Source organism: Cryptomeria japonica, chromosome 4, assembly GCF_030272615.1.
Source record: "Cryptomeria japonica chromosome 4, Sugi_1.0, whole genome shotgun sequence".
Classification (NCBI taxonomy): Eukaryota; Viridiplantae; Streptophyta; class Pinopsida; order Cupressales; family Cupressaceae; genus Cryptomeria; species Cryptomeria japonica.
The window spans coordinates 616,306,377-616,332,280 of NC_081408.1; the positions used below are offsets into that span (position 1 = coordinate 616,306,377).

Genomic DNA, 25,904 nt, shown 5'->3' on the forward strand with positions numbered 1-25,904 from the left:
ATTCACTAAAAAATGAGCTGAAACTCAACTAGAGATTGACAATTAATGGCTGCAAGCAAACTATAAGGCCCCATTTGGTGTAAATGAACTGATTAGGGAAGGTATGACCTACTAAAGGAAGTATTGGTAGCCAAAATATTGGCACAGCCAGCAAAAAAATTCATCAAGAACCAAATCAATCGTTGTTGTTCACCATTCCAGATTATAGTACAAACCTTGCAAGGATTGGTATAGCCACAAAAAGATACCCCAAAAGGGCTGCAATTAAATATCGATGTTATACAACCAACAAGTATTTAATATGGTCCCTTCAACATATTCGCATATGTCCCTCTAACAATACAGACCTTTCAGAAAACAAATCATCTAGTTTATTGGAGAGTAAGCTCAACAAACAAGTGCCAAACTTCACAACATTATAGTCGGCATTCATAAACCCAGATGGTACAGCCAAGCTTCAAACATAAAGAACTGCAATTTCTCTACAATGGCATGACTTGCAAGTGATATCAGACTTGCCAAAATACTGATAAATAAGCAATGATATTACTATATCACCAAAATAACTAAAAATTTCACACCAAAATCAAACAATTGAAAACTCGAAATCATCAACAGCTAAAGCACAATAGCAATCTTTGTGTAGAATTGCATTGAAAAGTTGGGAGGGTTTTCATCCTTGAAAGTATCATGCTAGAGAGTTTTTGTCCTCAAGTTCAAAAAGAAGAATTCATGTTCATTCTTGGAAATTGAAATTGATAGAATAACCAAGAAAACCTTTTTTCAAGAGCAATCCTCCTTCAAAACATTTTTTGAGAGAAAATAATGTAATATTATCTTTTACTCTATATCATTCCTCTAGTGTCCATCTTATCACTCAACTTCTAGGACCTTGGGCCTAGCAACACTCTGTAATTCACTTATAACGACCTTTTTAAAATTATATATCAGACATCTTTTTAAAATTGTAACATAAGGTTATTTTTAGACAACTTAAAATGAGTCACACAAACATTAAATGAAGTCAAAACCAATGAAGTTGGAAAAACATGCACTAGATTTGCATAAAAACCAAATCGCAATAAGAGAAATCCCTAGAGAAGATTCAAGATAAGCTAGCAAAGGTTACCTCGAAAGAGCATTCATAAGGAGAAATTAATATTGCTTTCAATTCAAAGCCAACTTCCTTCAAACAAGCAAAAGAGCTTGATGTGTGAAGAAGAGCAATGAAAGTTGAATTATGATGCCTTGATCAAGAATGACACTTGGGAGTTGGTTGTTACTCCACTCAATTCTAAACTCATTGGTTGCAAGGTCTTTCAAACAAATAAAAAGTAGATGGCTCACTTGACAAGCATGAAGCAAGGCTTGTCGCAAAGGAATGTGCTCAAAAAGAAGGAATAAGCTATGAGGAGATCATTGCACCTACAATGAGATGGGCCACCGTTCAATTTTTGTTGGCTTGGCAGCACAAAATGGATGAAATTATAAACAGTGATCTCGAAGAAACAAATTGCATGACTCAAATATAAGGTTCACTGTTAAAGGTCAAGAACACATAATGTGTAAGTTGATAAAATTGTTGTATGGTTTGAAACAAGCCCCATGGGCCTGGTATGGAAAGCTCATCGAACACCAATTGAGAACAAACTTCAAGAATTGTGAATTTGAAGATGCAACTGTTTTTGTCAAGACAATCAGCAAAACAATTGTATATCTAATTGTATACGTGGCTGATCTATTAGTAAGAAAATAACAAAAAACATACTACAAATATCAAAGCAAAACTAATAAAAGGTTTTGAAATGACAGATTTAGGTCATCTTCATTACTATTTGAACATTGATGTGATTCAAAAATCCAAGTACACTTTCATCACAAAACAAAAGTATATTGGTGAAAGTTTGAGCAAATTTGGAATGGCAAACTAAAAACCACTCAACACATCCGTGGAACAAAATCTAAAATTGACATCAATAGACATTGAAAAGTTGGAAGATGTGACTAAGTAGGGACAACTCATTGGAAGCCTGATCTATGCAACCACAATAAGACCAGACGTTTCATTTGTTTTTGGTGTTTTGAGTTTTCTCTATATTTGTGCAAAAGCCAAGAGAAAGTTGCTTGCAGAAAAGACAATTCTTAGATATCTAAAGGGAACTAATAATTTTGGGTTTCATTATACCAAGGTAGCAGATTTAAAACTAGTTTTATATTTAGATTCAAACTATGTGGGGGTTTTTGTAGATGGGAAATCTACTTCAGGTTTCTTCATGAATTTAGGATCAACGGTCATCAATTGGAAGTCAAAGAAACAAATGCCAACCAAAATATATGGCAGTTTCGAAAGCAATCAGAGAAATATTGTGACTCAGAAGGGTTCTTGATAATTTGCAAGAAAAACAAGTTACATCAATACAACTCATGGTCAACAACACTTCTATCATCGAGATGGCAAGGAATCCAAGTGTTCATGACCAAACTAAGCACATCAACACCCAATTCCATTTGATTCGCCATTATGTGAAAAATGTCAGTGTCAAATTGATCCACTGTCCAACTTCAGATCAATCAATGGATATCCTAACAAAAGCGCTTTGAAGAGAGAAATTTGAAAAATTTAGAGGCCTGCTTGGTCTCATTATAACCCCTATGGATTAAAAGGTGGATGCAATATTATGTAAATATTTAATAAATAATCCTTGGGTTATTGTAAAATTTGAACAGTCAATGAAGCTGAACTGAAAGGTCATTTTGTTGATTTGTTAGTATATTATTTCAATTCATTTTTACTTTTTCATTGTCAGTCCATTCCTGACCTGACAGAGTTGTCACCTGCTCGAGTGAGTTTTAATCATAGAGAAAATAATTCAGTACAAAGTTGAGTCTCTTGCCTCAAATTATATGCAGATCCATTCACTAATTTACCATCTAACTGCATCTCTGTAGATAGACTATATCTTCAGCTGCATGAGAAGCCACTGCAAGGAACTGAACTTATCATATCATTTAATCTTCTCAAGCCAAAGGGAAATTTTTATTCTTGACCCAACCATATTCCTTCTAATTGGGAAGTTGTCATTGGTATTTAACTTACTTGCTTTAAGTATCCTCCATAAGGACAAAACCTTTGCGTTTGTCTCTGCATCAGTCCAGAATAAAATATAAGGAAATATGCCTTGCTCCAGATTATGGACAGATCTATCCACTACCCACAATCCAACCAATTCTCTATAGATGCACTAAATCTTCCACTGTGTAAGAAAGCAAACCAAAGAGAGAAAACATATCACCCAATCTAATCTTTTCAAACTAAACAAAGAACTTTATTCTCATGGCAATCATATTCCTTCTCATTGGACAATCCTCATTGTTTTTTCACAGTATAACTTACATGCCTTAAGCGCCCTCCATAAGGAGAAAACATTCATCTATGTCTCTGTACATAAATCCAGAAGAAACTATCAAGGGTATATATTCTTGTAATAAATAGCTCCACAATCAACAACTCTTCAAAGATTGTGCTTTCTTCTAAGATAGAAGATTTGATCCAATAGATGGCTTCCGTCTGAACAATTGTATCAAAAGTTACAAATTCAAGTCTGTTATATTCTACAAAACTCAAGGACATACTGAGACTCCCAACAGAATAAAATTCTATGAAATGGGAAACCATAACTTAATTTCTTTTACATTTAAAAAATTAAAGATGTGGAGGAAGTATAAATAAACAATGTGCACACAGACCATAGACATGGGACTCCCTGAGTCATGAGCCAAGCAGGACTCCACCAGAACTGACTTGCAGACTTGAGAAAAACACCAATAAAAGCAAGTTCTCATATGTTAGTAATTTTCTAAATTGCTGAGTTTGTGCCAAGCTTTTTTCTGAATCAAAGACCAAGTTCAAAATTAGCCTGTCAAGTCTTATTACTATGATGGAGACATTTCATTCAAAGCTTTCTCACTCTAGGAAATAGGGATATGAGAAGAAAAACATTTTGGTATTTAAACAATGTATCAAAAAAATTTACATGCCTGTCTGCTGGTACATTAATGGGACCAAAGGTGCCTCATTCCTCCCTAAAAGTTGTTATTGATCTGCTGCTTATAAATGATATGTTGTGAATCAACGAAAATGCAGATAGATGGTGTCGAGATGCTGAAAGCAATGCCATTATATGAATATTAGATCACCTACATCAATGATAATACATGGGGTTATTTCAAATCAATTTGATAAGTAAAAGATTAAATTATTAGCAGTTGAACGATGTTTAAGTGTTGTAGGAAAACAAACCTCCACAGTCATCAGATGTAACTCCATAATGTGTTTGCCCAATTTCTTTTAACAATAATTTTAGCTACCCTCTAGAAAGATATCAGAGGCAGTTGGCAATACTTCTGAACCATACGCTGTGATGAAGTTTGACCTATAAACTATGCCATAGAAGGATGTACGTTCTATCACTTCTGCGATAAGAGATCAAAGACAAAATTCTTTGGTAGATAGTGTAACATCTCTAAAATAATTCCAGAAAGAAAAAATAGATAAATGAAGATCCAACTTGAATGTTTTCAAAAAAAATCTTTAAAATGTTTTGACAAGTAGAAGCTACATTCTATCAGTCTCCAGGATATGTGATCTAGTGACAATGAACTTATTAAAACACTCTCCAGGTGGGTATAGATCAGGCTGGGAACAAGTTTTGGGTAAAATGGATTGAACTGTGTGCCTGGATGAAGGATAGCCATGTGCAGCATTAAAAATACAATTAAAAACTAACCTTCTGTAATGATGGTCAGACAATCTTTCTCACTAGGGCAGTTGTGGGCTTGATGGAGTGGTAAGTTGGGGTCAGCACTTAGTGCGAAGAGATTCAAGCCCACTTTAAAATTTCAATATTTCTAGTTCTAAGAATGATTGTTGCAATTCCAATGTTTCAAATAGGAATCTGAAGCATTATGCCATTTGTTGCTGTTGAATGTAATGTAATACCCACGTAGAAATTTCAGTAGAAAAAATATAAAGATAATAAATAATTAAATGAAAAAAAAAAAAAATCGATTATTCAAATCATTTTCTTCATTGCATTAAATTGTGATTTTCTAGGGTTAAAGGGGTTGAGAGTATTCACATTTATTACTTGACTGAGTATTACCACCGCTAGAAGGTTCCTCTAAGGGAAGTTCCATGATAAGTAGAGATGTGGCTTAAACTACACAGAACTCAATGTGCCCAAGGTAGACCCTAGGCAAACCTAGGCCAAACGCTGCCTGGCCAAAAAAAGCTAAGATATCGGATTCTTCTGTTTTAGCCTGGAGCCTAGTATGGGTACGATTCGGGTTCAGATACGGTTAAGGTACGACCTTGGGTATGGCTTGGGTTCTTTTTGGGTGCTTGGGTTCTTTTGTGAAAAACCCAAGCATCCAAGAAGTACCAAGGGCCATACCCAAGCTTAATTTCATAAATAGAAAACCTTAGTTTCACTCTCATAACTTCACCCGTGGAGTCGCCAGATGTTGTGACCTAATCACACATCACCCCATCCCAAACGGGGACCCCCTACTTTTTAGGCCCTTCCAGTCTTTTGGCTTTGTTTTTTGGGTCCTTTCACAACAGTCTTGTCAGTCTCTCTGCTTTGCGAGTGTTTGGGGGTCATATTGATTAAATCTGCCTTTTGTTTGAGCAAATTTGGTGAAGTCTAGGGCATGTTTTGTCCTTTTTTAAGGGTTTTTGCTTTTTGTCCTAGATTTTAGGGGTTTATGTTGGGGTTTTGGAAAAACTGAACATACGACTAGAATCAAGACCCTTCAAGGAACCTCCCAGTGAAATTTGAGTCAAAATGGAACAACTTTATATTTTTAGAAAGTTCCTATTTTTTAGGGATTTTACTGAGCCCCAAAATGTCGTCATTTTGCCAAAAATCAAACTTACTATTTTTAGTAAGTCATCCCTGTATCCTGTCTAGGGGTCTAATGCTGACACTTTGAAGGTTTCTATTTTTGGAAAGTTTGTTTTGATAGGACCATTCGGGCAAGGTGACATAGATCAGGCATTGGCGAATATTTCTAATTCCGAAAAGTCAGAAAGCAGATAGAGAAAGCCAGAAGATGGTTGACTATTTGAAGCCCACTCCTGAAATAGAAAGCTCGGAAAAATTCTCTAAGTCGGGAAAAATGAAGAAGGCATGGAGGATTCACAAATTCACTGAATCCTCTACCAAGTCAAAATTCCGCCCCAGGCTAGAGATAGGCGCCAAAATGGAGGTCCTGTGGAGGATTCACAAATTCATTGAATCCTCCACCAGTGAAGAACGTCGCCCTGCTACCCATGAAGGCGCCAAAGTTGATGCATCATGGAATTCACTCCGCAGTCTGTGAATCCTTCGCCAAGGCAAAAATCCGCCCTAGGAGTTGAAAGGGCGCTCAAGGAGAAGTGTCATGGAAAAGCACAAAACAAAGAAATTCCACGCCCAAGTCCAAATAGCGCCCAAGTTTGGCCAATGGCACCAAACAAAGGAGTCCATGGAGAATGTGGAGAATGTGAAATTCCTTGCCTAGGTGGTTTTAGTGCCCATACTTCACCAAGGGCGCCAAAATGGCATGCTCAAGGAAAATGGACAAAATAATGAATTCCTTCCTTAGGGTGAAATAGCGCCCAAGAGAGGGAAAGAGCGCCAAATTGGGAGATGCAAGGAATCCATGGAAGTGAAGGAATTCCCCACCAAGTGCAAAATGCCGCCTAGGAACACAGGAGGGTGCTAAAAGAGTCTTCTCATGGATAGTGCACTAGATGATGAATTCCTTCCTCAGGTGAAAATTCCGCCCAGAAACATACAAAATGATTGATTCCTCCTTTAGGAAGGAATAGTGCCCAAGTCCTAGGTGAGGGCGCCAAACAATGATGTTCATGGAGAGTATGCAATGAATGAATATCATCCACCAAGTCAAAATTCTGCCCTACTCTCCAACTGGGCGCCAAAATCAAACATCCATGGAAGATTCACGAAATTGATGGAATTCCCCTTCCAGTGAAAATCCACGCTCAAGCTTGAAAATTGAAAAATTTGTCTAAGGCATGAAAGTCAAAGGTCAAGGAGGAATCGAAAGTAAAAATTCCCTTGGGCAAATTTTTGAAATTTCTATTTTTAGACATTAAATCTTATTGGAACATGGAAAGTTTTATAGATTCGGAATCGTGGTGAAATTCTCTATCCAATGAACCTGGCTCCTAAATTTTAGGGAAATCCCTAAAAAATAGGGGATGTTGAAAAGGGGCGTGAAAATTCCTTCAAAAGCAGAAGACAACAAGTTAGAATGAAATCAAGCAAATCTTGAAAAAATCATTCAATTTCCCTCCAAAGTTGGAAAGAATGGAAATTAATGAGGTGGCGAGGAGAATCTTCCAAGAATGACGCATGACTTAGTGCTTTTAATGAAACTTCTAAATTCAAACTCACTCACATGGGAAGTTTCTTTTGCACAGCGCAATGATTGGGAAAGTATGACACATCATGAATGCAATTGCTAATTTAATGCCTGCTAACTTAGCAAGACGTTTTGAAGAATTCTATATAAGCGTGGAGAGGCATTTCATTTCTCACGTGCAAGATTCAAGAAAGAAGAGTTGGAGAAGTGAAGGGTGGTCATACTTAGTCTCTATTTTCATCATTTCCAAAGTGCTTCCCGGATGGCAAAATCAAGCAAGGCAGCTACCCTCTCTAGGTAGGCATTGATCAAGGTAGAAATGAAAGGTTTCCTTCCCCATTCCCGGCTGATCTCAAGGTGGGAAGAAATCAGCGATACTAATTTAGGCACATTCAATTTGGCTACATTCAAGATCAAAATGTTCGAGACAACAAGGCACAATCCATCACCAACAGTTGTCAAAATTGTCAAAAACAGAATTGTTGCGGCAGCTGGTTATCCTACTGCTATTCAGTGCCCAGACTTGGTCCAGGAATGTGCAGCACATTATAATTTGGAGCGAAAGACAATCTCAACGCCAGATGGCAAGCTGCTGGCAACATTGACTCCGGAGTCAATTGGTGAGGCTTTCAAAATTCCTTCGCACTATTCCAAGGTCACGCCAGTTGTGTTGATATGAGGCAGTATATGAGGCAGGTCCCGCCAGGTGTGCTGATTTGATTAATAAGCAGTGGTTGTTGAAGCCTAGGGTGCATGACTCCAAGATGCCAAACTATCTTTGAGTTCAAGCAGGAGTATGTGGACCTGATAAAGATGTTGAGCAGAGTAATGGGGTGTTCACATTCGATGAACTTTGAGGCCTGGATGTTCTTCTACATAGGCGAGATCATGAATTCAAATGGGCTAATAGACTGGGCTAGATTGATCAGTCACTACTTGCACGAGCAGTTGAAAAAGTTAAAAGAAAAAAGGTCCCAATCTTTTTTCATGAGCTCCTACCTGTTCTATATGCTTGTGCGAAGGGGAGGATTTGATGGTCTGCCAGCAAGAGGAATTATGGGTTGCGGACCAACTCAGCTGAAAGTACATAAGTGTTATCCCCAGTTGCATCTTCACAATGTTAATTCTTACAGGTTGGCAAATGACACCTTCACTATGTACTTGACACGACTTATGCAAAAGAAGTTGCACGTAAGGGTGTCACTGCAAGCAAGTGCCTTGGTCCAGAAGTATGGAGCTGCATTCTTGCAATTTCCTAAATTTACCTACATCAAGACTCAAGGATTCTCATTCCACTCATACGAATTGCCAAGATATCCATCAGACAAGCTCATATTGCTAGAGCTCATGAGACAGTTAACTGCCTATGATCAATTGCAGAAGAAGAAGAAAAAGCAATCAATTGAATTCCCAGTTGTCTTTAGGTGACTTCATGGAAATATGCCCAGGTTTGGAAGTCGCTGAAAGTGCAGCAGGGGAATTGGCATTCTATCGCCTGTCGTTTTATACATCCAAGGCCCAGTATGATCCTTACCGCCAAATCAGAAAGGTTGCTGGCGTCAAATTCATACACAAGTTTCACTTGGAATATTATTGGGCAGGTTCCGAGGATGACCTTGAGGTTCGGAAGAGAATGCATTCCAGATTGCCCCTCGACATCATCAGGTTAAGTGAAAATTATCAAGTACCAGATCAAGTAAAGGAGGATTCAGATTTGGTACAACCTGAATTTGAGAAAGTGAAAGATCAGCCTATTCAATTGCCAGATTGGTCAAAGCTCGAAATGGATGATTTGAGTGTCTTAGCTAGACCAGTGCTGAAATTCACTAAGCACTAGATTGACAGGCAGATAAGGAAGTTGGCGGAAGGGAATGTTCATCTAACATATCAGCTAATGGAAAGTCTAGATTCCCACAATGAGGCAACCGAGGGCTCTTCACAGGTTCAGGCAGGAGGGGAAGTTCAGATGGATAAAGGTAAAAATGCCCAAAGAGACCAAGGACAACAAAGAAGAAGGATATCCAACAGGAAGTTCAACAAGAAGTCCAGCAGGAAGAACCTCCACAAAAGAAAGAAAGGACGGAGAGGGAGCATTCACCAAAAAGTTCCTCAAGTGTGCAAGAGGTAGAGATGTTTCCACATCGAGCAGGTCCACTCCCAGAGAGCGTTCCAGCACCGGATATACTCAGCATTGATGCTTCACAGGGACACCATCAGCCAAGAAGTCAAAGACAAGAAAGTCCCCCACATCAGGAAGAGGCTCGCCAGGATAGCTTCATGGAAGCTATCCTTGGTGAAATGGAGGAAGAGTCACAGGAGCAGGAGCACGTAGAGGTTCATAGTCACTCCATCCCCACTCTAGATTGGTTGGTGGGAAGGCTGAGAAAGGAATCAGAAAGGGAAACTGATCCAACTCAGGAGTTGGAAGAATTGTTGAAAAGGATGGATCAATCAGCAGAAAGAGGAAGGCTCCCAGAAAATTTTCCAAGGTTGTCAGGGAAGAATCTGGATCCCGAACCCTGCACATTGTTGAGCCTGCAATAGATAAAGACAGAAATGAAATCAGGCAAGAAGATTATGTTATTAGACAGATTGATCTTGGCCATGCTTCCACAGGTCAAGTAATGGGAGAGCTTCTTTTCCAAGAGCGAGGAAGAAAATGCCTTGATGGAATTCGACATTGAAAATGTGCCAAGTGTCTCCATCAAAGAGCTGGAAGCCGTCGTCAACAGATTCATTGCATACGCCATAAATGAGCGGGATAATGGTCGTCCATTTTTGGCCGAGAATCTTTTAGTTGAATTGTGGTGGCGTATTTACTGCTGGGGTATTTTGACTAAGTGTGGGACCGATCAATGCATGTCGTCATCACAAGAGGAATCTTCTTGCATGCAGCCGCCTTATTTATGATTTTATAATAGATTCTTTGTGCATGTCGTCGCATGCATAATGATGGGCATTTATTCCTTGCATGGAGATGTTTATTATATTCTAGGTGTGATCGATATAGTGGGGTGCATTTAATGCACTAGTGGGCGCTATTTTAGGCTCATGGAATAATTGTATATGGGCTTCATGGGGTATTAATTGCCGATTTCCACCTTGTTGCATCTTGAGTGGAGAATCTTCTAGGGTGAAACCCTAATTAGGGTTTGCATGGCCTGAGGCCTATATAAAGGGGTGACCCCCCTCATTTGTAAAGAGAGGAGAGATTATTATCTGAGATTGTTGCATTAGGATTGTGAAGTAGCCAACTTAATACATTATTCGATTTTGATGGTGTACTCTTGTTCTATTTTGGCAATCTGCATGGTCTTGCTCTCTTCAAATTAGATTAGGTTTGCTTATATGTTGTTAGGAGAACTGGATTTGATAGGATTACTTGTTGCAAAATCCGAGCTCATACTTTTGGTGTGCAGTTGATTGTTGTATACCGTGCAAAGTTAGCTTGAGCCTTTTGATGTGTATACGCTTAACTTCGATCATCAATTAAGATTGTTCGATCCGATGGTCCATATTGATGATCTGAAAAACCTCCACGCACCCTTTGAAGATTGCACCACCTTCGTGTAGTTGTCCTCTGCTAGCGAAACGAAGCGTGGTTTGATTTTGCATGAGTTATCTCGTCTCCTTCTCTTAGGATTAGATTAGCTTTAGCATAGTTCTCTCTACCCCCATTCTCATTTACTTTCCGCATAATTCGAAAAATCGAAAAGATCTAAAACTAGAGCTTTCATTGCAAATCATCCGTGCAAAAATCCTCGAACTTGCATGAGTTTTTCTTCAATTGAACACACGTAAGGCCCCTTGGGTTAACAACAAACCCATCAAACAACTGAGTCACATCCACGCACTGAAGGAACCTTGCAATTAGTCATTTGAACTTTAAGCAATCCTAGCATACAGACTGATCTTGATCAAGAGAGGATAAGGTGACCATTGGTGACTTTATTCTGTGTTAGACGCAGTCATAAAAAACACATCAACAACTTCCAAGACTTAGATGAATTTTGCTTCCTGTTTTTGACTTTTTCCTTTCCTTGTTTTAATCCACCTTGCAACTCTTTCCTTCAATTAGGCGAATTCATCTTGGATTTCAGCCTTTGCTTTTCATACTTTAATTCATCTCAGTCTTCCTTCCTCCATTTGGGTGAATTCTTTTCTTTCTTTTACCATCAATAAAACTTTGTCCACCAAGGGCGGACTTCATCAAGGCTTGGGAATTTTCCATCAAGATAGGGTAGACTTGGTAGCTCCACAAGGAACTTTACCTACTCCTTGAGCGGAGTTGGGCATGAAACAAGGAACATTCCTATGTGTCTAGGCAGACTTTGCCTTGAGTTAGGGAACTTTGGGCAGACTTTGCATGTTGACAAGGAAGATTTTATCATGCCAAGGGCGGACTTGCCATGAGGTTGAGGAATTTTGTCATGAGGTAGGGAGGAGTTGGTATGTGCTTTGGAAATCTGCCACACTTAAAACCAAAATTTCAAACTTTTCCTTCTTCCTGCTGTGACCTTTTTCACACATCACCCCATTGCAAATGGGGACCCTCTGATTTTCTTGCTTTCTAGGGTTTTGTTAGTGTCCCGTGACCTTTTGCTGCAGTTTCACCAAGCCTTGTCCAGTTCAGAGCATTTCAGGCCCTGATGATTGAAAGTTAGTTTTTGCAAGTTATGTGATTCCGAAGTGTGAACACCACCAGAGTGCTTAGAAAGGCCAAAGGATGAAGATCGCAATCGATTTGGACGAATTTGGACAACTTTCTATTTTTAGAAAGTTTGCTTTTTTGCTTTTTCCTATTTTTTAGGAAGTTTTGTTTTTGGCATTTTTAGCCCAATCCCTGGTATGGCTATTTTTAGAAAGTTTTTCCTATTTTTTAGGGATGTCTACTTTTTGCTTTTTCGGGATGCAAACCTAGGGTTTACACTTGCACCACTGACCAGCTTCGACCGGAACTCAAAAACTCCAAGTTTTGACCTAAAAAAGCTAAATCCCTAGATTTTAGGCTTTTTGCTTTTTCGGGATGCAAACCTAGGGTTTACACTTGTACCACTAACCAGCTTCGACTGGAACTCAAAAATTCCAAGTTTTGACCTAAAAAAGCTAAATCCCCAGATTTTAGGCTTTTTGCTTTTTCGGGATGCAAACCTAGGGTTTACACTTGCACCACTAACCAGCTTCTACTGGAACTTGAAAATTCCAAGTTTTGACCTAAAAAAGCTAAATCCCTAGATTTTAGGCTTTTTGCTTTTTCGGGATGCAAACCTAGGGTTTACACTTGCACCACTGACTAGCTTCGACCGAAACTCGAAAATTCCAAGTTTGACCTAAAAAAGCTAAATCCCTAGATTTTAGGGTTTTTGCTGCTTCAGACAATCCACCTAAGCATGGATTTCAAATTTCAAGTTAATCCAATTAAATTTGATTAAGCTGTGAAAATTTGAAAATTTTCTAAAAATCTTCTAAGTCTAGCTAACGAAGGGTTTTTGCAGGTACAAATGAGGCTATCCAGAAGTCCGCCATGTGTTGAAGAGGCCATGATGGCCAACACTCTAAAGTCCGACCATGAGGGGTTGTGTTGAAGACCGCCTTGCATGGAGCAACCGTCAAAGTCCGCCATGTATGCATTGGAGGTCATGTAGGAGGCACCACCAAAGTCCGCCCAAGGTTGAGAGGCCATGTGGGAGCACTCTCCAAAGTCCGCCCAAGGTTGAGAGGCCATGTGGGAGCACTCTCCAAAGTCCGCCCAAGGTTGAGAGGCCAAGGTGGAGCGAGCACTCACCAAAGTCCGCCATGCCTTAGGAGAGTCATGAGGAGGGACCTCCAAAGTCCGCCCCATGCCTTAGCCAAATTTTCGCCAAGAAAGACGTCATGTAGGAGCAAAGATTACTGGAGAAAGGCAACTAGTACGAGGAAGAATCATCCAAACTTTTCTAAATTTTCTGAATATTTCAGAGAAAATTCTAGCCTTACTTCTATCCAAGTCAGAGGTAAAATTAAAATTATGAATTTTTTGAATATTTTCCAGAATTTAATAAATGATTTTTTCGAAAATTTTGGAGAAAGAAAATCATTTCTTTTGGCTAAGTATGAAATTTTTTTGAAGTTTTGACACTCGGTGGCAACCGCGACCAGCCTTAAGACTGAGGGTTTTAAGGTGAAAATTTGATTTTTGTGGCTAAGTATGAGAATAAAAAGGGAGAATTTTCCAACACTTAGCCATTTCGCAGCCCCGTTACTTTCAAAACTTTGCAAATTATTTTCTAACTTTAAAATTTCATTGTTTGCCTGCAGGCCCTATGTAAATGTTATTGCAATTTCCAATTTAAAGAACAAGTTATATGCAGGATGGTGTATTTAAACTTTTTATATTATAACTATGACAATAATATTGTTATCTTTCTTTTGCTGCAGGTAAGGAGGATGAACATGTATCGATTTCAATGTCATCTCCTTTCTTTTGAATGAGGTATATATAGTAAGGTTGCCACGATCAAGTGGCACCTTGATTGGATATGTCTTTTGGACATGTCCGACCAAGATGTCACTTGGTCGTGACTCTTACCAACAACAACCGATCCACTCGGTGATAACTAATCGGTGCTAGTGTAAATGATAACAAGTTTGTAAACATACCCGATAATGAATCGGTATCATTGCAAATGATAACAGATCAATAATCACACCCGGTAATGAATCGGTATCATTGTTAATGGTAACAGATCTATAAACATACCCGATAATGAATCAGTATCATTGTTAATGGTAACAGATCTATAAACATACCCGATAATGAATCGGTATCATTGTTAATGGTAACAGATCTATAAACATACCCGATAATGAATCGGTGTCAAAGCAAATGATAATGGATCAATATAAACACATCGATAATGAATCGGTTTAAAGTAAACAATAACAATAACTGTTAGCATTATATGCTATTGGGTTAATACCTTGATAGTATATTAATGTCGATTCATATTAATGTCGATTCATATATGAATCGACATTAATATGCTATCTGGTTACTAGCCCGATAGCATTTAGATTGACGCTTAACATAGTTAAGTAGGTCGTCAATCTAATCCATCATTATCCAATATCAATATCATAATTATGATCAATGTTATAGTTTGATAAACATAAAGCATGAATGAGTAAGCTAATAACAGAATAGAGGAGATTAATGAGTTAGGAGAGTCTTATCTTGCAAAAGCTACTAATGCATTAACACCCTAGACGTTATGAAATTCCAGGTAGACAAAGATGCTCCTCCAAAGTCGAGAATGACTTCAAAGTGGAAGAACATCAACGACACCAACCTCGGACACATCAACCTGAGGGAATTTAAGAAGCGAATGTTTGGTCTGGACAACCTCGTGCCTACCACCATTGCGCGAAAGATGATGAAGAGTGGTATCGTGCATGCTGCTGGCTTCCTCCCTACCATGCAGTGCAACGAACCAGTAGTCGAATGTGCCAAACACTACAACCCCATCAGTAAGGACATTGTTGCACCTGATGGAAGAGTGTTGGCGAATGTCAGCGATGAGGCCATCAGAGAGGCCTTTAGGATCCCCGAGTACCACAACACAGTATATATGACGAAGGACAAAGCTGACAGTCTGTACCACGACCACCTAGAAGAATATGATGCCATAGTTAACCACTGCTGGCTAGACAAGCCGAGGAAGGGCACCTCCAAACTCCAGAGAAAGAGCCTAGTGCGAGCATACTTCAAGGAGGACATTGGGGACATGATTGTACTGCTCAATAGAATAATAGGGAATCCTCAGGGAGCTACATTTGAACCCTGGATGTATTATTAATGAAATAATCAATGGAGTAAAAATGATAGCCTGGGCCCGGATGATCAACGACAACCTAGACAGCCAGCTAAGGAACCTGGAGACGAATAGGACTTTCTTCATGAGTTCTTACTTGTTTTATTCTTTGGCCAGGACCTACAGGTACAGAGGTCTCACTTGTAGAGGAGAAGTTGGGAACAAAGAGAACCAATTTCCACTATATGATTGCTATCCCCAGCTCCACATGGAGGAGAAGTTCCATTTCAAAAGGGTGAATGATACCTTCCTGATGCACATTACCCAAACACTTCAAGGTGGCCTGCACTAGAGGCTCTCTCAGGAGTCTATGGACTTCATTGGTCGGTTCGGATGTTGGTACATACAATATCCAAAATTTACTTACCTCCGAATTCAGGGATTCTCCGAGCCTCCATACAAGCTTCCAGCTTACCCTACCAACCGAGTGGTGTTGCTCGAGGTTGTGAGACAATTGGAAGAGTATATAGTGATTCAAAGGGATAAACAGAAGAAGGCCCCTAGGGACGTCCTCACTTACAATTGGCAATGGGCTGGAAACATGTCCATCATCACAAGCTGCAGCCACTGCTGAGAAGGAACTAGCCTAGTATCCCTTCTATCAATACAAGGCAAGAAAAGATTTCGATCCATTCCATAGGATAAAGAAGATTGAAGGAACAACATTTGAGCACAGATTGGATCTAGAAGACTACTGGGCTAATGTAGTTGATAGTTTCGAGATCCGGAAGAGGTTCTGGTCAGGAATTCCTTTGAGTATGTGAGAGCAACAGAAGTATCCAGAGTTGCCGATCAGGTAGAAGAAAGCCTAGAACTTTAGCAACCGAGCTTTGAAAAGATGAAGAATGAACCCTTAGTCTTAATAGATTGGACAGAGGGAGAGAAATCAGATCTAGCAGACCTCATGAGGTCGGTGGTTGAGTATTCAAGGTGGTGGGCATCTGAAAAGAAAAAATAGTTGAAGGCCAAAGGTGTGACTTTGACTTATGAATTAATGGGAGTAGATGATACTCTGTCCGTCAATCCTTGTACCTCCGCCGGTGATGCTCGAAATCCAGAAAGTGTTGGGTCTCGAAAGAGGAAGGAGTTGGGTGGAAGCTCCACAAAGGTCACAGGGAAAAGGGCTGTAGGTGAGAGAAGAGAATCCAGCGAAAGTCACTCCATCCTAAGTGTTGCTTCCATTGCGCCTGATTAGAGTGCAATTGGGGAGCAAGAGATGAACATTTGTGTGATTGATGATGAAGTAAGAGTGCTTTCCCAGCCAGTTGAGGAAGTAGTGGAAAAGGTCTTCCAAAGTCCAGACAGGGGGCAAATAGAAGCACCTACAATCTTCTTGGATGGCATACCAGCGAACCCAGGAGAGGCAGATGATGAGTTTCATCAGAACATTGTAGAACAATCAGCCATTCCGGATTGGCTGAGAGCAAGAATAAAGGCCAAGGTTCCCAAGGAGGCCCACTCAACCGACGAGGTCACCGCAGCATTCCTGGAGAATGTGAATGAACTCGCTATAGCTAAACTGGCCAAACCTGCCAGGAAGTTTTCCTTGATTCAGAGAGACACTGCCGGATTCAGGACAGTCCAGATAGCGGTGCCCAAAGAAGGGAAGACTAGGGACAATGTCACCGCAGATGATTACAAGGTTACCACCATAGAGATGGGTAAGCCTACCCAAGACCAAGAGATCCAATACTTTGATGACTCCTGCAACGTTCTAAAGGCAAGGCTAGCTCATGAAAAGGAAAAGAGGAAGAAGGTTGAAGAAGAGAACCAGCAGTGGAAGAAGTATGTCCTCCATCTTACCAACCCACTCAACCGTGAAGTCCCGGCTACTCCACCATAGCCTCTTCTGCAGGGATCAATTAAGGACTATGATGATATGAAGGGATCGTACACTCAAGAAAAGGAATGGATTTCAGACGCTTCGGTGCGTGCTGACATCCTGGTGGAAAACTTAGTATCGGCACATAAGGCAACTTCTTTGTTGATTGATCGTATCCAGGATCTATCATCCAATTTTGAAGAAGTGGATGAAATTCAGAATGAAATACTCCCTCATCTGAAGGTTATCCGAGGCATGTCAAAGAGGAGCTTAGTGGATGCAGGCATCATACAGACAGGAGACAGGTACGACTTCGGCATGTGGTACTATACTTTGGTCACTCGGATTGAGGTTCTGAAGAAATCCGAGACCATGTGTTTTGAGACAGAGGCAAGTGTTAGAGAGATCTTGGGCAAGGTATTCCGTGTGGCGTCAGAGATCTGGAAGAAGGAAAGCCTAAGGGAGAAGCATTTACAAGAAGAGAACCTGAGAGCCAGGATTCAGGCAAGCTTCTTCCGAGATTTAGGGATGATTGACAAAGGCGATCTTTCAAAGATTGCAAACTTCCTCTCCATTGATGACAACTTCCTCACCCAAGCAGTGGAGCGGGAAGGCATCCTTGCCACATGCGCCGACGATGTGGACCTCATCGACTTCCAAATTGGCGGTTTGCCAAGTGTCACCATGGAGGAGGTCAAGCTCATTGTGTCCAGATACGTTGAATCTCTGAAAGAAGAAAGTGGCCACTCACCCCAGTGAAATTAGCAGCTACGCCATGTGTCACTCTTCCATTTGTTTGAACTGAGAGTATTTCGGGAAACCCTAATTAGGGTTTAGGACTTTCAATCTTGGCCCTTGATCACTGTTTGATCTCGGCCATTCATTTATTTTTGAGAAACTATATAAGGTTGCCTCCTCTCATTTGAAAAGGGTGAGGTTTTTGATGTACTGTTGCTTAAGGTCATTTCCAAATAATATATTGCATGTGCGCTGCTTTGTAATCTCTATTATTTGAATGATTTGCATGGTTTCAATTGCCTCAACACTTAGTTAGAATTAATCTAGATTTTCTTTCATTGTTGTTAATTTGAATGAAGGATTTGATAAGTGTCAATCAATGATGTATCTCCGCTCATACTTTTGGTAAATGGATGATTTCCATTCTACCGTGCAAAGTTAGTCTGAGCCCATCCCTTGTGCATCCCAACATCTCGATCATAAGCACAACCCATTGAAGATTGCACCGGCCTTGCATAGTTGTCCTTAGTGTGGCGAAGCATGGTTTGGTTTCTCAAGAGCACCCAGTTGATACCGTCTCCGAAATTCGTAGGATTAGATTAGCCTTCCTAAACCCTATCCCTTTTTCCCTTTCTTTTGAAAGTCTAAATCCCAAAAAATTCCCCAAAAAAGAAGAGCCTAAAATTGCTAAATCCATCTAAGTCCAGCAGTTCAAGATACTTGTTAAACGTAAGTCCCCCTTGAAATTTCAGCATACACTACCCAAGAAGCTATTCCACTAAAGTCGCTTGTTCGCACATATAGACCTTGGAATCAGTAGTGATTTTTCAGGAGAGGATAGAATACCTTCGAGTATCCTATTCTAATGTTTGGTAGATGATAAAACAGACACCAACATAAAATGGTGCTAGAAGGAGGGCTTGTTGACGTGTATTTTATACACAATCATACACAAAATAAAATACCCAAAGGCATCTTATCCTCTCTTGAATAAAGTCGCTAACTGCTGAAGATTTCGCAAGAAGGATTAGTTAGGATGACTCCAATGTTCTTGTAAGTAGGGTCTCTACGTGTGGATAAGCACCAGTGGTCGTTGTGATTTGCTGTGTCCTCAAGGGGCCTTACGTTTGATGATTGAACTTCTGATCTGCTTTGCTGGAACACAGGCTCTTACTAGCTTAGATTTGAAAAAATGGAAAAAGGATGAGGGCGAAGAGAGGATCTAATCCTAATACTAAGAATGTAGGAGCAATGATTGATCTTTGATGAAACTCTAACTAGGTCTTGTTTTGACATCGCAGGACCATCTCCACAAGGCTAGTGCGATCTTCGAAGGGAAGCTTTATGATGTTCAAATCATCACTGCAGGCATAGACACCATCAGGTTGATGCATATCAATGAAGAAGCGACAATTGAAGTTACGCTTAAGCTGAATGATTCCAGTTGACTACACAAGGCAAGTCTGCAATCAACAAACTGCTAGTAGTATGGATATGCGAATTTCACCATCAATCAAGCATATTTCTTCCACTCATCTAATAACATGAAATCAAATATGAGAAGTATAAAGACCATGCAAATTGTCGAATCGACCCATAAATTTCACCATTTCTTTAATGAAGTTACAAGTCTTTTACAACAACATCTTGGCAACAATCTTTGCCTTCTCTCTCTACTCTAAACTAATTGCTATTCTATCAACTATATTCTAACTCTTCCAACTATTTACATACTATCTCTAACTTATTGCTAATTAGCCTTTACAAATGAAATGCCAGGGCTTATATAGTGCCCACAATACAATTCGATGGCTTAGATCAATTCGAGATCAATGGCCAAGATTTTACAATGAAAACCCTAATTAGGGTTTGTTACAACCATTACATAACATTTAATGCTTGACCAATGAAATAATTGCATTGCTTGGACACATGTCCTCTCTGGAAAATTCCACCAATGAATAGCCGAGGTAGGTACATCGAAGTTTGTGCCACCTTCCATGAGTTAGGTACATTGAATCTTGGACATGCTGAGGTGGACCACACTGACTGGAGGAGTGATGACTGGGATGCCACCTCATCTGACACTTGGAGCTTGCTAGATATTCAATTTGATGTCGTTGAGAGGCTATCTTTAATCAACTCTTGTTCTAACTCTTTTTGTCCTTGATGTGCAGGATGATGATGTACCTCGCCTTGGAACGCTGGATTGGAAGAGGTCGCCCTTGATGACGTTAGTCCAAAGAAGGTCGTCCTTGCCGATGCTAAACTGGATGAGGTCGCCCCTGTCTTTGCTTGATCGTCCCGGTGGAGACCGCCCTTGATCTGGCTTGATTTTCCTTGATGAGATCTCCATTTGATGCCTACACAACATTTCAAAATTAGTAACATGATTTTTCAATGAATAACTAGATTAGATTAATTTTAGGAAACTTCATGATAAGTCTTGGAGTTATCATTTCCTAAAAAAAAACGATTGAGCTTATTGAAATTCAAAATTTCAAAAATTCAAAATTTAAGGCTATGACGATCAAAATTCGAAATTAAAACAAGGGATCTTGCCATACCTTACTTGAGATCTTAACTCTAAAATGCAAAACAAAGGAATTCGCTTAGGTAAAAATCGAAATTTGGTGACTTCAACGTGATCTCTCTCAAGTTAGCAACTTTGCCACCTTTGGGGGAGGGTCTTCAACGTCTTGATGGCAAATTCGCTCCACTTCAAACTAAGTTCGCACTCCCCTTGAATGGAAATTTCGCACCTTTCCTCAATGAAATTCGCACTTCCTCCTTGTCTTCTCCAAATCGCATGCAAAGGAAGTTTGAATGATGATTTGAAAATGAAATAACTCACCCCTCCTTTATAGGCGCTCACCCTCTCATTTACCTCTAGGCCGACTTTGTAAAAATAAGGCAATTAAAACAAATAAAAATAAAAATCAAGGCCGACTTTTATAAAATATAATCCAAGCGCACCAATTTTATTAATTTAAAACGCCTTCGTGATTAATTTTTTTTGAAAAGGCAAAATTAATTAATAAATGTTTCATGCGCTATTTTTAAATGCTAATTTTAATTGAATATTTCAAACTTTATCGATTTTAGCATTTAATATAATTTGAAAATGATGTTGGCGCCAAACATGGAAGATGTAAGGGGTACAAACCACATCGCTCTGGTCCCTGGGAGAGGGACAGGAGCGAACTATCCTTCTAGTCTTGATTCTTTTGCTTTTTACGTTCAAAACCTCCATCTTCACGTTGAAACTGGCATTTTCGACAAGGATCTTGAGCTTGATTGACTTAATTTTGTAAATGAATGCCTCTTGTGACCATCATCGCCCTGGTCCCTTGGTGAGGGACAGGAGTGATCTTGGTGTTTTCTCCTTGATCTTAGCTTCTATGATCACCAAATTTCATCATGAGGAAGAAACAACGTTATCCTTTCGTTCCATGCTTGTTCTACTTGTCGTTAACAAGGCACTTTGATGCTTAAATGGTTTTCGCCCTGGTCCCTTGGTGAGGGACAGGAGCGATCTTTATGCTCTAGCCAACATTTGCTATCTTTCAACCTTTGCTTCTTGTTCATTGCCTTCCAAATGATATCTTCGACCTTGTGTAACCTAGCTTTGTCATGATTTTGAAGGAAAACGAGTGATTTAATGAAAATCGCCCTGGTCCTTGCCTGAAGGACAGGAGCGATTTTGTCTCCTTGGTTGAATTTGATCATCTTTTGACGTTTGATTTTCTCGCATATCATCTTCTTAAGATACCTTTGATACTTTGTAACCTCGCACAACCTTGACTTAGTGTGATTTTTGGATGAACTGGCCAATATGGTAAATATCGCCCTGGTCCCTGACTGAGGGACAGGAGCGAATTTGGGCATCTTGGGCTCAACCTTGTTTGTATCAACTTGCAATCGCTTTCACCATGTAGAATGAGGTCCTTTGATCCCTCTTGGACACTTGAAACTTGATAAACCTTCAAAACCCAAGCCTTCATAGAAATTTCGCTCTGGTCCCTGACTGAGGGACAGGAGCGAATTTGGGCATTTGGTGCAAATTGTTCAACTTTGGCGGTCTTTGTAACTTTGTTCTTCGTCGAGACACCTCCAAATGTCCTTGCCACCTTACTTCTTGACTTGGAGTGATCTTAAACTTTGAAGAAAGGCAAATTAACTAACATTTCGCCCTGGTCCCTGACTGAGGGACAAGAGCGAATTTGTAATTGTAGGCTCCATCACACTTTGCTAACTTCAAAATTTATCTTCAACGGTCTTGTTGTGCACCCTTTCATCCATCCTTGGCCTGGAGTTTGTTCTAACTTGGTGAGAAATTGGCCTAAGGGAGAAATCACTCTGGTCCCTGACTGAGGGACAGGAGCGCCTAGGCAAATATGGGGTTCATCAAGCATCTTGCAATCTCCAATTTGTCTTCAATAGGTTCATTACACTTGCCTTGTTTGACTCAAACTCAAAACTTGCTTGCCTTTTGTCCAAATTTTACCCTATGAAGAAGTTCGCTCTGGTCCCTGGGAGAGGGACGGGAGCTACCACTGAATTTCGCCCTGGTCCCTGACTGAGGGACAGGAGCGAATTAGCTTCTAGGTCCAATTTTCTTCACGAAGGCACTTCCTAATTATATTCAATTGATGAAACATATCCCCTTTGATCTCCTCAAATCGTCAAATTGTTCAAAGCCAGCAAGGACAAGGCAATGCTTGATTTTGAGCTCCGGTCCTTCACCAAGGGACAGGAGCGATTTTTGCTCCTGGCACATTTCCGTGTTTGTAAAATTCTTCAAATTATATTCAACGGAAAGAACATGCGTCCCTTTATCATTTCCAATCCGAAATTCATCTTGATCCTGCAGAGACAGTAAAATTTTGAGAAACAAGCTCCGGTCCTTCACTGAGGGACAGGAGCGATTTTGCTTCCACAGGCCAAAATATCAAGATTTTGGGATTTTAATCACTTCACAAGGTGAAAACAAGTCATTTCCAATGCCCGGGATCAATTATCAAAATTTTCAAAATTTGGCCAAAATTACTCAATCGGACAAAAATCAAAAAATCTCATCATTCACACTTAGACAAATTTGGACTTTGCATTCAAAATTCCAATTGAAACTAGACCAACTCACTTAGCCTCTGGCGAATTTACTTTATTCCAAATTGCATCCTACGAGAGGAAGCTCAAAAAAGCTCTCAAGATTGACTGGACTCTGGCTTGAAAACAGAGAAACAAAAACCCTAAGGCTTGACCCTAGTCCAGACAACCGGCATACTAAACCAAAATCCTAAAAAGCAGAGAGAAAGGCGAGCACAAACGAGCAAAAAGAGGGGGTCCCCATTTGTAATGGGGCGATGTGTGAAAACGTCACAACAGGGCTTTACCAACATAACAACTTTCTAAACAGTTGGACTTGAGATCATACCAATTTATACTTATGAGCAATTACCCAGAGCTTTTTAACCCTCCTCTCAAGCGCAACATAAAATGGCGCTAGAAGGAGGGCAGAACAATTGACATCTAGTTTCTATCAATTTATGCTTGAGGGAGTAAATTTAAGGACTTTTTTTTTTAACCCTCCTAGCAAGCGCAACATAAAATGGCGCTAGAAGGAGGGCTTGATCATCGTCAAGTTTGGACCAGCTAAAGTAACCTATTTTGGATAGTAGATATGAGGCAGCATGGTATTGCCGCATGAATTCCCATTCAATTTGCCTCTTGAACAACCTGAACAAGGACTAAATCAGTCCTACACTACAGATTAATTGCAAGCACTTGCTTGGAAATCAAAAGTAAATTACTCTCAGTTCAGGCAAGTAAGTCACGTTATTGCCAAAGAAGAAGAAAAGGGTAGACGAATAGAAACTACGATCAAAGACATTCTAGAGAGACAAAAGATTTCTACCCTTCACAAGCAAGTTTTGAAAGAAATCCTACAATTTTCTTTCCAGTCCACTAACATGGTAAGAGCTGGGTCTGCCCATCAATCCTCCTGAACCAGGAAGAGACCTCGAACCAGTGATACAACCAGATTTGAGCTTCAACGACGAACAAGAAGACGTCATCATTGAGTTAGATAGGTTAGCCTGGTCTGTGAAAAGAAATTATCCTGACTGGTGTCGAATGTGCTTCATCCTAGAAGAAGAGATTGCTAACCGCATCAACGCACAAAATCAGAGAGAACAAGAGGAAGTTAATCCAGCCCCTGAACCTGCTCCTGCACTGCCTCAACAAGAATAAATGCTATGCTGGATCGCATAAGTTCTTTCTCCCCAGATCATCTTCAGAGGATCCTCAGATGAGCACAAGGTTCATCCAAAGAATTCGTAGACTTGGAACGACCCACCAGATCTAGACAAAAAAGAGAAGTTTCACCAGAGAAAGGAGAGAATCAAGCAGAAGAAGATAGACCAGAGGTGGAAGACATTTCCAATTTATTCCAAACCCCCTCCCCTCAAGTCCCAAGTACTTCACCTTCAATCTCCTTTACACCAATTGTCCAACAAGTTCAGCCGGTGATTTCCCCAGCAAACATCCCAATCGCGTGGCATCCGGCCAATGCATCCCCTATGGTCTTCACAACCTATAATGCAATGCCAAAGAGCCCTGAGCACTTTTGTTCTAGGTTTCATAGTTGTGACCTAAGTCGCTCAATTGATGAACATATCAAGATTTTCGAAGATCTCCTGCATGATAGAGATATCCAGCATGAAGACGTGGCTTGTAGGTTGTTTCCTTACACCTTTGATGAAGAAGCCTCTCACTGGTATATCCACCTGCCAGCTGACTCGATTCATAATTGGCAAGAGATGAAAAATATCTTCTTAGAAAAATTCAGATCGCCAATCTCTCCATCTGAATTATATCGACAGTTTGTGGAAATAAGAAGACAAGAACATGAACCTATTAGCACTTTCAATAATAGGTTTCACAAAGCATATACAAGACTAAGAGATCCCTACAATCTGAATAATGTTGTTGCATTGCCTGTTTACTAGGCAACATTGGACCGCCTCACTTCCATGTTTGTAAAAACAAAAGGGACCCCACCAACCAATTTGAAAGAAGCTTATGCTTCAGCTATTTCAGTCATCAATGATCTGGAAGTAGGTGTCACTACAGGACCCTTGAACTATCTAGGAAAATCCGCTGCACAAGGACAGGTCCAAAATATCAATAGAGCATTGTCTCAGAATACTCCGGTGATGAACCGAATTCCTATAACTAGTAATCAGTTGGTTCTTCACCCTGGAAATCCTGTCTCGGAAGTACCTCCGCCACAGCCGGTATATCTCCAAAACGCAACAACTTTAAGTCGGACCTCAAAGGAGAAAGAAGAAATGAGGGAATTAATCAATCAAGTAAAGAAACTGTCGGCAAAGGTAAATTATTTGAAAGGACAGAACAACCAAATGCAGAGAAATTATCAAGGAAATCATCCAGGACAAGGTTCTTCCGGATATACAAGAGATGGTCAAAATTTCAAAAGAGACAATCAGAACTACCAAGGGAATAATCAGAATTTCCGAAACAATAATCAGGTTCCCCAGAAGAGAACATGGAATACTGGGCCCAACAATGGTACTGTACCATCCCCTTTGGATAGCCAACCTGTTGTAGATAGTCGTCCCGCAGACAAAGTATTCCTAGCAGAAGCTGCACTATCAGGATGGTGTAGGTTTCACAGTACTGATCAGCATTCCGAGTTACAATGCCATGAATTCCAGGTAGCAGCAGACATTTTCCAAAGCGAGAGAAGGAATTCAGGAGTAGAAGAAGTTCCACCAACTGGGTATGAGATTGTTCTTGTAACAAGATATGATCAAGCTTTGGTCATAGAAAATGTCAGGTCCCCATTCCAGAACGGCCCATCATACCAGCCTAGGCAAAGATTCCCACCTGCATCTGCTAATAGCCCCGTGGAATTGCCACAAGGTCAAGCTCAGCCTGAAGTCCAATTAGTATCAAACCAACCAACCACAATCAATGGCTATAACTTCCCCCCATTATATGATAGTGTTTTGGTTGAAGGCACTAGGGAAGTACAAGCA

General features: G+C 40.1%; 1 long non-coding RNA gene across 2 annotated transcripts in view; it reads right to left on the minus strand.

Moving 5' to 3' along the window:
• Window positions 1-2,544: 2,544 nt before the first annotated feature.
• LOC131875498 (uncharacterized) overlaps window positions 2,545-25,904 on the minus strand; it is a 41,442-nt gene continuing 18,082 nt past the window's right edge. The window contains exons 3-4 of one of the 2 annotated variants that reach the window (XR_009372363.1): window positions 3,395-4,197; window positions 2,545-3,142 (exon numbers count right to left, since the gene is read on the minus strand). This is a non-coding gene — a long non-coding RNA (uncharacterized LOC131875498). The other variant, XR_009372364.1, reaches the window with a different exon arrangement.